Raw genomic sequence first — 17,171 nt, forward strand, 5'->3', positions numbered from 1 at the left:
ACCTCATCTCCATAGAAGAGGTCATCATCCTCATCACCTTCAACTGCTCTCTCATCTGTCCAGGTGGCCTCACCTGGATATTTAATCCCTACTCTTGACCGCATGGTTCCTCCACTTCCAGCAAAAAGCAAATGGAAAATGTTTTTTGAGTGGTCTGCTCAGCAGAACATATGCCACTTTTCACCTGTATCTTATCAGACATACTCAAAAATGAGCTAGTTACTCGTCAGTAAAAGTTCATCTGGCAGCTAATGTCATTCTTTCATCTGGGTTTTTCTACTTCCCTGGCAAGGCATGCATAACATTTATGAAAGGAGTTTTTGACTCCAAATCACCCTTGGTTCACTGTAGTCCCCCTTGGGATCTAAAGTTTGTACTTGAGAGATTGACTGAATTTCCATTTGAGCCAGCAAATAACATAGATATTACATTTCTGAACTGGAAGCTATCCTTCCAGTAGCCATTATTTCTGGGAAAAAAGTCTCGGAGCTTCATGCTGTATTTCCAAATTTTCCTTACTTGATTTTCCATCAAGACAGAGTCATGCTTAGAACTAACCCTTCATTTTTGCCAAAAGTGGTCACTCAAATTAATTTGATTCAAGCCATTTATTTACCAGTATTTTTTCCAAATTATTCTGACAAGGGTGAATACCAGGTGCTTTGTTTAGATGTTCACAGATGACTTAGATTCCATGTGGATGTCCAGCTCTATTTGTTACTATTACTGTTTCTGTGACAGGCCATATGTTTGCTGAGCATTGCACTTTAAATACTCTACTAAGTGCAAGCTTTGTTTGGGGCCACCATTCTCATATGTTTATTGTCTTAGACCTGCAAAGTTCTGCTGGAGATTTTATCTACCAGTTTCCAGTGTCTGGACAGGACCAGAGTAGATATGTAAGATGGTCTCTGTTCGGACACTGCAGTCCAGATTGTCACTTCGGAAGGGATCTGTAGGAACTCTGAAAGCCTCGTTTCAACCTCATGGTTTCTTATTATATATTGTTTTAGTTTTACATTCATTTGGGGTATTTAAGTTGGCTAATCATCGTCACTCAATCTGCAGTCCTTCTCTTGGGAGTAGGGGTCAGTGAGACAGGGGAGGAGCTCAAGCTTGAAAGGAGTGTTGTTGCCAGAGAAAAGACACCAAGGCAACCATTTTCTATTGTGTGGACAAAGATCAGAAAACTAACATTCTGATAAGTACATACCTTGTTTGTCTCGTAGATGACTTTACTAGCCAGATGATTTAGCCTGTTTGTGTTATTGTTAAGCTGATGAATATTTTCACCCCTACACTTCTCCATTTAAACTAGCCTTACTGCCTAAACCTTTTGTTTTTGGCTGCTTCTTTAGTACTAAATACTCATTTGAGTCTGTTTTAAACAAAAAATAATAAAAACTAAATAACAATGAAATATAACCAAAGAACAACAGTTGATTACGTTTATAATCATATTCAAAACTAATACAGTGAAACAACCAAAGATATTTACAATAGCCATGTCTTGCTTGTCTCCATGACGGAGGTATCATACCCCTAACTGAGTAAGGATGTAGGCTAACTGTTAGCAACCATATGCACTTCTTTAGGAGAATAATAAACACCTCTTTGAGATTTGTTGCATTGAACCTATTAGCTGCTTCCCCTCTCCAATCTCTGAAGATTTATGCTTGCTTACATACAAACAATAAAAGGAAAGAAAACAAAAGGAAAACCCACGTATTAAATATGTAATTTATGCCTTAATTCCTACCTTTAGCTAAAAAGTTTATGAATACCTGTTTCTGCTTTATTGCACAGTCCAGTGCCCCTGCCCTTCTTAATTCAGTGAACTTTATAGTCGTAGTTTCCCCTGTCCTTTTAACTTTATGGTTTTACATGCTTTTCATGTCATATTAATGAACCAGAATATTTATTGATTGCAGATGTGTTTCACTGTTGCAGTCATCACACTTGGGTTATCCTGCCAGAGGTAGTCCTCAGTCGGCCCGAATACCAGAGGCTTAGTATTTCTGCGTCGGTTGCTATCGCTCCAGGACTGACGTCAGGTCATCAGTGGTATAAAAGCAAGCAGCCGACGCCATTACATCAGTCTTTCTTGCCGAGGAGCCCTAAGCAGAAGCAGTTCGCACGAGTGCCGGTTGGCCGCTACCTGAGTATTCGTATCCGAAATTGAAGTCTTCTAAAGCTAAGTACCCCTTTGGGGATCCTTTTTTCTTGCTCTAGCTAATGTCAGAAAAAGTTAACAATTGTCTCGCCTGTAGAAAGTAAATACCACACCGAGATTTCCATTCTTACTGTGTCACTTGTTTAGGCCCAGACCACGACATTCAATGCCAGAACTATAAGTCATCGGGCCCTTATCGTAGCTAAATACTTTCGCTCTCGATCTCCGTATTCCGAAATGGCTTCGGTAAGCCACCTGACTACCAATCTTCCGAAAAAACATAAGGATAAAGACAGAAACAGACCACACAGGTCCAGGTTCCGTTAAGCTAGTTGCCAGTTCGCTGGTACTCACTGAGGTGCTTTCACAGCCCCTGATGCCCACTACTATGGATTTGCAGGCCGCTACCGAGACCTTTTCAGAGTCCAGTATGCCGCAAGACTCTTCTTTGACTATGGAACCTGCGGATGTCTCTACCTTGGATGGGTCCGGAACCGCTGTGCAGGCACTGGCATCCGAGGAAGTTCTTTGCACTCCCGATATTCAGCACAAACCGACAACTTCTTTTGCGCCTTCAGTTCTTTCCAAAACTACCGAGTTTCTAAGCCGCAGGGTACGAACTACGCCTAAAAAAACGACGACCCAAGCTCAAGCACCTGCTTCCATGCCTCAATCTCAAATGCTTAAAATGGCGGAAGACCTTATCATGCTTATTAGGGGAAGCCAGCCTACCACTTCTAAAAGAAAAAGAGACTTGTCCCCAACAGCTTTATCTGACCAAGAGTCCAAAGACTCCGGGATTTCTGATTATGAAAACATGCCCTCATCTGCTTATGAGGATTCAGATGCAGAGGAATCCATTCCTTCTGCCTCTCCTCCAGAGGATTTTTCTGTTGGTGAATCCCTGCATACCGTAAGAGAGCATTTCCATTGGGAATGCCAGGATTATCCTCAGTCCAAAAAGAGACTCAGGGAATTTTTAGATTTACCACAGCACAGACCCTTAGCTATTCCTCCTGTTCTGTATGTTGTGGATGATGTTTTCATGGAATCCAGTTTAACTCCTGATACTCTACCTCCTGATACTCTACCTCCTGCTCCCAGGAAACCTGACAGGTATTACAGAGTCTCTGACTCACACAAATTTCTTTTCATAAATCCTACTGCTGACCTAGAGGTCATCTCCCAAGGACCTAATGAATAAAAGCAGTCACAGCTAAGAATCCCACCCCTTTGGACAGGGATTCCCAAGCTTTAGACAGATGGGGTAAAAAAGTATACACCTCTGCAACTCTTACCATTAAAGCATTAAATTGTCAGTTCCACATGCTGAAATACCAGCAACATCCTATGGAACTTATTAAACAAAAATTATCTACCTTTTCAGACTATGCCGAAAATAAAGATTTACAGGAGCTTATGCATTCTGCAAGCCAAGTTACTAAGCATACTCTGCAGTGGGGGGTTGATGCCCTAGAAGCATCCTGCATGGCAGCAGTCACAGGTTCTGTGCTTAGAAGGCATGCTTGGCTTAAGGAACAGACCTTGCCAGACCATGTCAAATCAAAATTTTTGGACGCACCACTGAACAAAGTCTATCTGTTGGGCACCAAGGCAGAAGAGGTTCTAAAAAAGATGGAAGAAAAATCTAAGTCTATGCAGACAGTTAAAGACTTTTTGCAAGTCCAGACTCCGAGATTCATTAGACATTGCCCCTCAAAACACTGGTCCTTTCCAGCCCCCTCTAGGCCAACTCATACTAGATCTAGGGGAAGCAGACCCCCCCGACAGCAGGCCCAGGGAATGCAGAGATCTAAGCAATGGAGTACCTCCACTTCTGAAACATGAAGTGCTAAGACACCCCCTTATGGAAAGAATTCACAATGACTTTTCAACTCCATCTCTTACCTCTGCACACCTGCTTGTGCCCCTAGGAGGAAAACTTGCCTCATGCAAAAAAAAGGGCTTCCATCACCAATGATCAGTGGGTCCTCAACATGGTGTTCCAGGGGTACAGATTTTATTTCCACACACTGCCAACCCCAAAAGTGTTCCCAGATCTTCCTCCAAACCAGTGGGCAGAGGCACAAAACCAAGTTCATTCCCTGCTCTCTATGAGGGCAATTCAGCCTGTTCCTACAGACCAGATAGGCCAAGGTTTCTATCCAAACTTTTCCTGGTACCCAGAAAAGAGGGCACTTGGCACCCAATCCTAGATCTATCCATTCTAAACACCTTCCTGGTGATACCAAAATTCAAAATGCTCACCCTCCAGCAGCTTCTTCCTATGCTATCCAAAGATGCCTGGTAAGCCACTCTAGACCTAAAAGAGGCCTATCTGCACATCCCAGTCAGAGACTTTTGCAGGAAATATCTACATTTCAGGGCAGGATCTATGCATTATCAGTTCTCTACACTTCCCTTTGGCTTATCCACTGCTCCCAGAGTTTTCACAAAATGCCTGGCTCTAGCCATTGCTTTTTGCAGACAACGAAATATTCAAATTTACCCCTACTTGGACGACTGCCTGATTCAGGCAGACAATCAGGAAAAGCTGTTACAGCACCTGACATTTGTAAATGAAAAGAAATCCAAACTAGTCCCCAGTCAGAAAATTGTATTCCTGAGAGCAAGTCTGGACACAGCATCCCAGATGGCATTCCATACTCCAGAAAAACACTCCTATCTGACAGGCTACTTCCCTCAACTGGCCACCAGAACCCAGTTATCTGCGAGGAATATCCTGCAAGCTCTAGGGTTCATGGCCTCCTGCATTCTACTAATTCCATATGCCAGACTGCATATGAGGAAACTTCAGTGGTACTTAAAAAGCCTTTGGTGTCAACATTCTCAGGACCTGGAAACTATTATACCTATGATCCCTTATCTAAGGAAAGATTTTCTTTGGTTGGCAGCAGCATGCAACCACAACAAGGGACTCCCCTTTTCACAACCCCACGCCACCCAGACTCTAACCACAGATGCATCAAACTATGCCTGGGGTGCACACCTGGATGGCAGGTGCATTCAGGGCCACTGGAGCCCAAATCAAATTCATCTGCATATCAACCAAAAAGAGATGCTAGCTGTTCAGCATGCTCTGACAGCTTTCAGATCCCTACTTTCTCCAGGGCCTCTACTAATCGAAACAGACACCACCACAGTGATGTGGTAAATCAACAAGCAGGGAGGAACTCACTCTTACCCACTATGCAGGCTAGCCATGACCCTTTGTCACACGGCTTCAGCCATGCAGATTCACCTTCTAGCACAATTAATGCCAGGCAAACAAAACTCTCTGGCAGACAACTTAAGCAGAAATCTCAGCACCTTCAGCCTCATACCCCAGAAATGGGGTACCCCGAAGGTGGACCTATTTGCTTCCCACAACAACTACCAGCTCAGCAAATTCTGCACCAGGAAACCTCACAGCAAGGCCTGAAAAGTGGATGTCCTATCCTTCCGATGGGTAAACCCTCTCGCTCTATGCATTTCCCCCTCTACCTCTTCTTACAAGGGTGTTACTCAAAATGAGGGAGGAAAGACCAAGTGCAATCCTAATTGCCCCAGACTGGCCACACCAACACTGGTACCCACTACTGCACAGTCTGTCACCGTTGCCTCCATGGCACCTCCCTCAGATTCCAACTCTCCTGATCCAGCAGAAGGGAGAGTTCTTGCATCCACAATTGCAGACCCTGAACTTGGCAGCCTGGCTTATTCCTTGACCTCTCCTCCAGTGGCCAGCCTAAGCAAGCAAGTCCTGGACATTATACGTGAAGCCAGATGACCCAGCACTAGAAAATTCTATGCTGACAAGTGGAAAAGTATTGCTCCTGGATCCAGGATAAAGGAACTGAACCAGTACAGCCCTCTTTACCTCTCATCCTGGATTACCTAGCAGACCTGCATCACAGGGGCCTATTCTTCTCTTCTATTAAAATCCATGCCTCTGCCATCTCTGCTCTTTACAGCACAGAGCCACCTCTGTTTTCACCCCCCCCAATCAAGCAGTTCCTTAGAGAGGTTAAAAACTTAAGGCCACCCAGAAGAGCCTCTACCCCTGCTTGGGACCTTAACTTTGTGTTGGAAAAGCTCACACTATCCCCCTTTGAGCCTGCAGCTTCAGCAGAGTTAAAATTCCTCTCTTGGAAAACGGCCTTACTTCTGGCCATCATTTCAGCTAGAAGAGTGTCTGAGCTACAAATACTCATGGCTGTAGAACCCTTCATCATTTTTCATGCTGACAGGGTCTCCCTCAGGACTAACCCAACTTTCATGCCTAAAGTGGTGTCCAGTGTGGCTCTCAACCAATCTATTCATTTGCCCAACTTTTTTCCTAAACCTCAAAATAAGGGGGAAAGGATCCTGCACTCTTTAGATGTGCACAGACAGCTCAGATTTTACCTGGATAGGACTAAGCCCTTTAGGAAATCTGACCAGTTACTTGTCAGCTTTGCAGCAGGGGCAGAGGGCAAGGCCATATCAAAACAAACCATTTCCAAATGGATAGCATACTGTATCCATTTCTGTTACAAACACCACAGGAAACCACCCCCCACAAGGGGTCAGAACACATTCCACTAGGGCAAATTCCACCTCTGCAGCTTTTCTCATAAGGGTCCCTACCAGGGGCATCCTGGAGGCTGCAACATGGAGTTCTGTTCATACCTTCACCAAGTATTACCACCTGCCTATCTTTTCCATATCCAGGGCAGGCTTTGCAACCGCAGTCCTGCAGGGCATATTAGCCAGCCCCAACCCTTCTTGACTACCTCCACCCATTTCTTCAGCTTTGGGAATCAACCCAAGTGTGATGACTGCAACAGTGAAACATGAAGAACATAGTACAGTTGTGTACATTTACCATAAATGTAGATGTATAAGTGTATTCACTGTTGCAGTCCTGGATGTTCATCGTGTTTCACTGCTGTAGTCATTACTCTTGGGTTATCCTGCTGGCAGGCTACCCGCAGTCAGCCTGAATTCCAAAGTCTAGTCGCCTCCTCCCTGACGTCAGTGCACCAGGGGTATAAAAGATGCAGCTGACGCCATTTTCTTCAGTCTTTCTTGCCGCGCGGTGCCCGAAGCAAAAGCAGTTCGCAAGTGCCTGTCGGCCGACTCCTGAGATTTTCAAATACAAATTTCAGAACCGAAGTCTTCATTAAAGCTAAGTACCCCGTTGGGGAAACTTTTTTCTTGCTCCAGACCGATGTCAGAAAGTGTTAACAATTGTATTTCTTGTGGGAAGCAAATACCTCATAAGGATTTTCACTCTTGCTGTATTCCTTGCCTAGGCCCTGATCACAATGTTGCTAGCTGCCGGTTTTGTGCTAGATTTAACCAACGAACTATTAAGCTTCGGTTCGATTTTGCATTTCATTACTTTGGCCGAAGGTTTAATTATGTAATGCCGTTGGAACAGCCAATGACCGGAGTTTACAAAAATGCAAGGACAAGGAAAAGGATAGGCATCCGAGGTCCAAAACTGACGACGAGGCCTCCGTTAGGCCAGTCGCCGGTTCTCAGTGAAGCGCTTTCATAGCCCCTGGCTCCCGCTACCTCAGAGCCACAGGCCGCTTCCGACTCCCACGTGGAGCCGACTGGGCCTCTGGATACTCAAGGTATTGGACACTCGGAAATCATTCCCTCAGATGGGTCCGGAGCCGCTGAGCAGGCATCGGCTTCTGAGGGTGTTTTCAGACCTACACAGTTATATGTTAAACCATCTTCAGCTTCAAAGACAAAGACTAAAGCAGCTCTAAAGACAAAGAAACAAGTACAGCATTCTCCTACTCAGACTTCCATGCCTAAAAAACAGATGCTTAAAATGGCTGAAGACCTAATTACTTTGATCAGGGGTTCCCATCCCACTCCTGATAAGAGGCCTAGGCAAGAGACAGAATATGATTCTTCTGATAAGGTTTCTATTTCCTCTGATTCCTCTTCTGAACAGGATTATTCTATGCCTCCCTATGAGGACTCTGATGCTGAAGAATCCATTCCTTCAGCCTCTCCTCCTGAGGATTATTCTTTTGGGGAAACCCTGCATACCATGAGGGAGCATTTCCACTGGGAGAGCCAAGACTACTGTGAATCTAAGAAAAGGCTCAGAGACTTTCTATTACTTCCTTAGCACAGACCCCTTGCTATTCCACCTGTTCTGGACATTGTAGATGATGTATTTTCAGAGTCCGGCCTGTCCCCTGACTCTTTACCCCCTGCACCTGCTAAGCCAGACAGATACTACAGGGTGCCAGATTCTCATAAATTTCTATATAAGAACCCCGCTGCTGACCCAGAAACTATATCTCAAGGTCCCAAAGGGCTCAAAGCTTCCACTGCAAAAAACCCTGTCCCCTCTGATAGGGATTCTAGGGCACTGGACAGATGGGGGAAAAAAGTTTACACTTCTGCTACCTTGGCTGTAAGGGCTTTGAATTGTCAATTTCATACGCTTAAATATCAGCAATACTTAATGTCACTGCTTAAACTGAAAATGTTGACAAATACTGAATGTTCAGAGAACAAGGAATTGCAGGATTTATTGCATGCAGCTGAACAAGTGGGAAAGCATACTTTGCAGTATGGTTATGATTCACTGGAGGCCTCTTGCAGGGCCGCTGTTACAGGTAATGTTATTAGAAGGCATGCTTGGTTAAAGGAACAAAATCTGCCTGATCATGTTAAATCAAAATTATTAGATGCCCCATTACATCAAGATACTTTGTTTGGTGCTAAAGCAGAAGAGGTGTTGAAGAAAATGTAGGATAAAGCGAAATCCATGCAGACAGTTAAGGATTTCTTACAGGTTCAGCCACCCAGGTTTAGCAGGAACTGGCCTTCTAAAAATTGTTCCTTTCCAGTGTCAGACAAACCACAAAGAGGCAGATACAGACGTCCCTAAGGCAGATCTCAGCCCCTAGGCTTATACAGGCCTAAACAATGGGGTGCTCCTACCTCCAAAAGCGGAGAAGACAAATCACAACCTTACAGGAAACAGTCCCAATGACTTTCCTCTACCAGATCCAAGCACTTTCCTTTTAGCAGCCCCCTTAGGGGGAAAACTAGCACTTTTTTCATCAAATTGGCAAAAGGTTACCCAAGACAAATGGGTCTTGAACATAGTGTCCCAAGGCTACAGGTTCCATTTTCACACCCTACCAAGGGCAAAAGGTATGCCAGACCTGCCACACAATCAATGGGCAGAGGCACAAAAGCAAATTTCAGCCCTCATGGACATGAGGGCTATCCAACAAGTACCACAACAAGAGCAGGGGCAAGGATTTTACTCCATACTTCCATTAGTACCCAGAAAGGACAAAACCTGGAGACCAGTACTGGACTTGTCTATACTAAACACGTTTCTGGAGGTTCCAAAATTCAAGATGTTCACTCTACAACAGCTACTGCCCATGCTGGGCAAGAAGGCTTGGCTTGTAACTTTGGACCTAAAAGAGGCATACCTGCATGTCCCATTCAGACAATCTTGCAGAAGATACCTCAGATTCATAGCTGGATCAATGCACTACCAATTCTCTGCACTGCCCTTTGGCTTATCTACTGCGCCCAGGGTCTTCACAAAATGCCTGGCACCAGTAATTGCATTCTGCAGACAAAGAGGAATTCAAATATACCCCTACTTGGACGACTGCCTTATTCAAGCAGAGAACAAAGACATTCTTCTAAAGCATCTGGCGTTTGTAAAAAGATTACTAATTTGCCTAGGGTACACAGTAAATGAAAAGAAATCAAAACCAGTGCCCTCTCAAGAGATAATATTCCTGGGTGCAAGCTTAAATACAACTGCCCAGATGGCTTATCTCACACCAGACAAACAAAAACAACTGACTTATTACTTGAAAAAATTGGCAACAAAGACCCAGTTACCTGCAAGGAAAATCCTGCAGGCCTTGGGTTTCATGGCATCCTGCATTTTACTAATTCCATATGCCAGACTGCATATGAGGAAACTACAATGGTAACTAAAAAGTGTTTGGACTCAGCATTGCCACAGCCTGGAGACAGCAATTACCCTCATTCCCTGCCTGCAACAGGAGTTTCGATGGTGGGCAGAGGCCTGTCACCACAACAAGGGTCTGTCATTCACTTTAACCACTGCCAGACAGACACTGACAATGGATGCATCAGATTATGCCTGGGGGGCCCATAGGGCAGGAAAATGCATTCAGGGCACATGGCCTGCAAGCCAGATGCATCTTCACATCAATCAAAAAGAGATGCTAGCTGTTCAGAATGCCCTGACAGCTTTCTAGGATCTACTTCATCCAGGACCTCTACTGATAAAGACAGACAATACAACGGTCATGTGGTACATAAACAAGCAGGGAGGTACACATTCCTACCCCCTCTGCAGACAAGCAATGACCTTATGGGACACAGCATTGACTTATCACGTTCACTTGCAAGCACAATTCCTGCCAGGAAAAACAAGTACTCTGGCAGACAAACTAAGCAGAAACCTCCTGGATGCCCATGAGTGGAAACTGGATCCACAAGTCTTCAGCATGATAACAAGGAAATGGGGACGTCCAGACATAGATCTATTTGCCTCCCCTCACAACTGCCAATTACAGAGATTTTGCACAAGGATTTATCACAAGCAAGCATGGAGAGTGGATGCTCTATCCTTCAGCTTGAAAAATCAAACAGTATATGCCTCTCCTTCCCAGGGTACTCCTAAAGGTCAGACAAGAGAAGCCAAAAATTATACTGATTGCACCAGACTGGCCACGCCAGCACTGGTACCCAATCCTAAAGGGCTTTTCTCAAGGTCCAGCATGGATATTGCCTCAAACTTCTCACTTGCTGACCCAACAAAACAATCAGATCCTGCACAGCCAACTCAGGACCTTAAATCTAGCAGCATGGTGGATAATGTAGCCATTCAGAACAATCCTCTTTCTAAAGCTGTTATGGATGTTATCTTGGAGGCCAGGAGTCCCAGTACCAGAAAATCTTATCCAGAAAAATGGAAGAGATTCTGTGCTTGGAACCAGGGACAAGGCATGGACACGTATGTACCAAATATCCCTCAGATTTTACAATACCTAACTGAGATGCTGGACAAAGGCCTTTCTTTCTCATCAATTAAAATTCATGCCTCTGCCATTTCAGCCCATTACAATACGGAACCACCTATCTTTTCTCATCCTTTAATAAGGCAGTACCTCAGAGGGGCCAAAAACATCAGGCCTCCAAGGAGGGAACCAATTCCTGCATGGGACCTCAATTATGTCTTGGAAAAACTCACACTGCCTCCTTTTGAGCCAGCCTCAACAGCGGATATAAAATTATTATCCTGGAAAACAGCTCTGCTCCTAGCAATAACCTCTGCAAGATGAGTCTCGGAGTTACAAGCACTCATGGCTGTGGAACCTTTTATCATTTTTCATCCAGACAGGGTTTCGCTGAGGACAAACCCAACATTTATGCCTAAAGTGGTGTCCAGTGTGGCCCTCAACCAAACCATTCACTTGCCTACCTTTTATCCAAACCCGCAGAACAAGGGTGAGAAAATTCTGCATTCTTTGGACATACATAGACAGCTACGCTTCTACTTGCACAGAACTAAAGCTTTCAGGAAGACTGAGCAACTTTTAGTGTCATATGCTTCAGGATCACAAGGAAAGGCTATCTCAAAACAGACTATATCTAAATGGATAGGCCATTGCATCCGTTTCTGCTATTCTCAGCATGGCAAATCAGTGCCTAAGGACATCAGGCCTCATTCTACCAGAGCAGCAGCCACTTCAGCAGCCTTCCTCAGAGGAGTACCAACCAAAGACATCTTAGAGGCTGCAACTTGGAGTTCAGTGCACACTTTGACAAAGCACTACCACTTACCTCTTTACTCTAAATCTAGAGCAGGCTTTGCCACTGCAGATGTCCTTCAAGGATGCATCTGCAGTCATAACATATGGGTTGTCCTGCCTCAGGCAGCCCTTCGGTCGGCCGGATTCCAAAGTCTGGGTCTGGCCTCGGCTGATGTCGCACCTTCCCCGACGTCAGAGCGTCTGGGGTATAAAAGCATCAGCCGACGCCATTTTCCTCAGTCTTTCTTGCCGCGCGGTGCTCGAAGCAGAAGCTGTTCGCAAGTGCCGGTCGGTCAGATCCAGTGATTTCAGCTACCGAAGACTTCGAAAAAGCTAAGTACCCCGTTGGGGACTCTTTCTTGCCTCACCCGATGTCAGATAAAGTAAATAATTGTTTAACTTGTGGGAAACAAATACCTCATAAGGATTTCCATTCCTACTGCCTTCCTTGCTTAGGCCCAGACCATGACGTATCGTCCTGTTCAGCCTGTGCTTCCTTCAACCGACGAACTCTTAGACGTCGGTCGGAGTTTGCAGAGGAATTTTTTGGGGCTAGTTTTGCATATAAAATGCCGTCGGAGACTCTGACATCACATTTGGTGAAAAAACGGAAGGACAAGGACCGACACTCGCGGCCCACGGTTTCGGCTGAAACCACGGTAAAGCCTACCGCGAGTGTCTCGGTTTCGGCCGAAACAGAGTCCTCAGAGATTCCTTCATCCGAATCCACTCAACCGACCACCATGGCCCGGGGGGCCCCGGCTGAGTCGGCTACCGAGCTACCTACCGAAACCAGTGTCCAGGATATGTCCGACACCATTCCTTTGGACATATCTACTCCTGCGTGGGCAGCTAGGCCCCCTGCTTCCATGTCCATTAAGGCCTTCTCCAGGGCTAAAGCTGCTAAACTTTCTAAGGCTTTGCCTCCCAAGACTACCTCCCAGAGGCCTTCCTCTAGTACTCAGATCCTCAGCCTTGCAGAGGACCTCATTTCTTTAATTAGAGGTTCACAACCTCACCCGGGCAGGGCCTCTCACTCTCCACCAGACAAAAGGCCCAGGACTGAGCCTTCTGACCCACACTCTTCAGATGAGTCCACGGATGGTTCTGAGTTGTCAGACCACCAGGAGGAGGCTTATTAAGCCCTATGAGGATTCTGATGCTGAAGAATCTATCCTTGACCTCCCTCCTGAAGAGTTCTCCTTTGGTGAGACTTTACACTCCATGAGAGAGCATTTTCAATGGCAAGGTCAGGAATTCTCTGATTCTAGAAAAAGATTAAGGACCTTTTTACATTTGCCTCAGCATAGGCCTTTAGCTATACCTCCTGTTTTGAATGTAATTGATGATGTGTACAATGATGTCAGTACAGCCCCTGATTCTCTCCCCCCGGCCCCTGCCAAACCTGATAGATACTACAGGGTCCCGGATTCTCATTTCCATCTGTATAAAGCCCATTCTGCAGACCCAGAAACTATTACTCTGGGCCCTAAAGGGGTTGCGGCTGCCACTGCCAAAAATCCTCTACTTTCTGAAAGAGAGTCTAGAGCTTTAGAGAGATGGGGAAAGAAGGTATATACTTCTGCAACTCTTTCCATCAGGGCACTAAATTGTCAATTTCATATGATACAGTACCAAGAGTATTTGTTAGATGAACTGAACAAGAAGCTTTCTTCTCCTGAGCCCCTTGACCGTAAATCCCTTCAGGATTTGGTACACAACTCACAGCAGGTTAGTAATCATTTCTTAGTGTGGTTATGATGCATTGGAGGCTTCATTTAGGTCAGCTATGACTGGGGCAGTTATTCGTAGGCATGCCTGGCTGAAGGAACAATCTTTGCCAGACCATGTTAAAGCTAAACTCCTGGATGCTCCAATGGAGAAACAAAATTTATTTGGCTCCTCTGCTCAGGAGGTCTTAAAAAAGTGTGAAGAAAAGGCAAAATCTGTGCAAACAGTTAAGGATTTCCTACAAGTACAACCACCGAGATTTAGCAGAAACTGGCCTACTAAGAATTGGTCCTTTCCAGACTCGGACAGAGCCCAGAGAGGCAGGAACAGACGCCCCAGAGGCAGAGGCCAATCTAGGGGCTCTTACAGAGGCCGTCAGTGGCAACCTGCCAACCAGAGAGGTAGTGCAACAGCAGCAGCAACAGCTACTACACCAGGACAGGCTCAATGACTTTACTCTGTTTCCGCCCACCAGGGCACAACTGGAAGCACCCTTGGGCGGAAAGCTTGCTTTATTCTCAAAAAAATTGGGACACAACCACCCAAATGGCCTTTCTCACAGAAGAAAAACAAAAACAACTTCCAGATTACTTCATGAATCTGACAAGACAAGCTCAGCTTACTGCAAGGAAAATCCTGCAGGCCCTGGGTTACATGGCATCCTGCATAATTCTGATACCACAGGCCAGGCTGCATATGAGAAAATTACAATGGTATCTAAGGAGTGTATGGTCTCAACACAGTCACAGTTTGGAAACTTTGATACCAATCATTCCTTGCCTTCAAAAGGAATTCCTGTGGTGGGCTCAGGCCTGCCAGTCCAACAGAGGATTGCCTTTCAACAAACCAAAAACAAACCATCACCACGGACGCTTCAGACCGAGGATGGGGAGCACACATGGAGGACAAATGTATCCAAAGCCTATGGTCTCAAAGACAGCTACACATGCACATAAACCAAAAGGAAATGCTGGCAGTGATGCATGCCATCGAGGCTTTCAAACCCTTCCTCCATCAAGGCCACCTGTTAATAAGGACAGACAACACCACGGTCATGTGGTACATAAACAAGCAGGGAGGCACACACTCCTACCCTCTATGCCGGCTGGCTATGAATCTATGGGAGCTATGCCTGAAACTCAATATCCAACTGCAGTCCCAGTTCGTGCCAGGAAAGGAAAGTACACTGGCAGACAGCTTAAGCAGAACTACCATGGATGCACACGAGTGGATGCTGCACCCAGACATCTTCCAACTCATAACAAAGGCATGGGGAACGCCGGAGATAGATCTATTCGCATCCCCCCTCAACCATCAACTGAAGACATTCTGCTCAAGGACATACCACCCACAAGCATGGAGGGTGGACTCTCTCTCTTTCAGCTGGAAAGCTCTAAAAGTATATGCCTTCCCACCTCTCCCTTTAATGTACAAGGCTCTACTGAAGATCAGGGAGGAACAGCCAAGAGTGATTCTGATAGCTCCAGACTGGCCAAGGCAACACTGGTATCCACTATTGAGGAGCATGTCACAGGCAAAACCATGGCCTCTCTCCCTATGGCCTCTTCTGACGCAGAACAATTTCAAGATCATGCATCCCAACTTAAAAACATTGCAGCTAACTGCCTGGAAAATCGTTTAAAACCAAAACAAAATGTTTTATCACAGACAGTGAAGGACATTATCATGGAAGCTCGCCGGCCTTCCACAAGGAAGACATACTCAGCTAAATGGAAAAGATTTTTCATCTGGAACACATCAAAAGGCTTAGATGTGACAGTGGCAGACTTGACACATATTCTGGACTACTTAGCAGAACTGTTCCACAATGGCCTTTCCTATTCTTCCATTAAGATTCATGCCTCAGCAATTTCAGCTGAATACAATTTGGATCCACCTATCTTCTCACACCCTCTACTCAAGCAATTTCTGAGAGGGATCAAAAATATCAAACCCCCAAGAAAACCCCCTTTACCTGCTTGGGATCTCAACTTTGTCTTGGAGAAACTAACACTTCCTCCCTTTGAACCAGCAGCATCAGCGGATCTCCAGTTTCTGTCTTGGAAAACTACATTCCTTCTGGCAATAACTTCAGCAAGAAGAGTATCTGAGTTACAAGCATTAATGGCAGTACAGCCATTTCTTATCTTCCATCAGGACAGAGTTACACTAAGAACTAATCCTACTTTTATGCCAAAGGTGGTATCTAGGGTATCCTTGAACCAAGCTATTCACTTGCCTACGTTCTTCCCAAATCCACAGAATAGAGGGGGAAAAACTTCTGCACACCCTGGATATACACAGACAACTACGCTACTACTTGGACAGGACTAAAAGTAGCAGAAAAACTGACCAACTGTTGGTAGCATATGCTGATGGGGTGCAAGGAAAAGCAATTTCCAAACAGACAATTTCAAAATGGATAGGAAATTGCATTCGATTTTGTTACTCCTTTCATGGGAAGTCAGTTCCTGCAAACATCAGGCCTCATTCCACAAGGGCCACGGCCACCACTACAGCCTTCCTACGAGGGGTGGCTACCAAGGACATTTTAGAAGCTGCTACTTGGAGCTCCGTGCATACATTTACCAAACATTACAATCTACCTTTATACTCCAGATCCAGAGCAGGCTTTGCCACTGCAGTCCTGCAGGGGATCTTAACTACACCATCCTTTTCTTAGTGCCTCCTCCCCCAGATTAGCTATGGTATTCTACCCATATGTTATGACTGCAGATGCATCCTTGAAGGACATAGTACAGTTTTGTACCTACCATAAATGTAGATGTCCGATAGGTATGCATCTGCAGTCAGGTTTACCCTCCCTCCTACCCCTCTGTGGTATTCCTAGGGTGTTTACCCCTCTTTTAGCTAGCTGGGGGAATCTATTATGGTGTATTTGTTTGTATATACTTGTGTGTGTATATATATATATATATATATATATATATATATATATATATATATAATTTTGCAAATGTTTGGAATTCTACTGCATTTCTCCAAATTTAGCCTTCCTAGAGAGCACCTGGCATCTGGGGCAAGAAAAACTGAGGAAAATGGCATCGGCTGATGCTTTTATACCCCAGACGCTCTGACGTCGGGGAAGGTGCGACATCAGCCGAGGCCAGACCCAGACTTTGGAATCCGGCCGACTGAAGGGCTGCCTGAGGCAGGACAACCCATATGTTATGACTGCAAATGCATACCTATCGGACATCTACATTTATGGTAGGTACAAAACTGTACTTTCTGCAGGGCCTCATAGCCTCTCCTAATCCTATTTAGCCCAGCCACCCAGCCTCAGCTTTGGGATTCAACCCAAGAGTGATGACTGCAACAATGAAACACTATGAACATAGTACGGTTGTGTACCTACCATAAATGGAGATGTTCGAGTTTATTCACTGTTGCAGTCCAGGTTACCCACC

At 45.2% G+C, this 17,171-nt stretch overlaps 1 protein-coding gene across 2 annotated transcripts in view; it reads left to right on the forward strand.

The window, feature by feature from the left end:
- The window catches only part of FANCB (FA complementation group B), a 489,492-nt gene that overhangs the window by 305,918 nt on the left and 166,403 nt on the right, over nt 1–17,171 (forward strand). The gene's annotated exons all lie outside the window — the stretch shown is intronic.

This window comes from Protopterus annectens, chromosome 5.part0, assembly GCF_019279795.1.
Source record: "Protopterus annectens isolate FY-2018-M chromosome 5.part0, PAN1.0, whole genome shotgun sequence".
Lineage (NCBI taxonomy): Eukaryota > Metazoa > Chordata > Ceratodontiformes > Protopteridae > Protopterus > Protopterus annectens.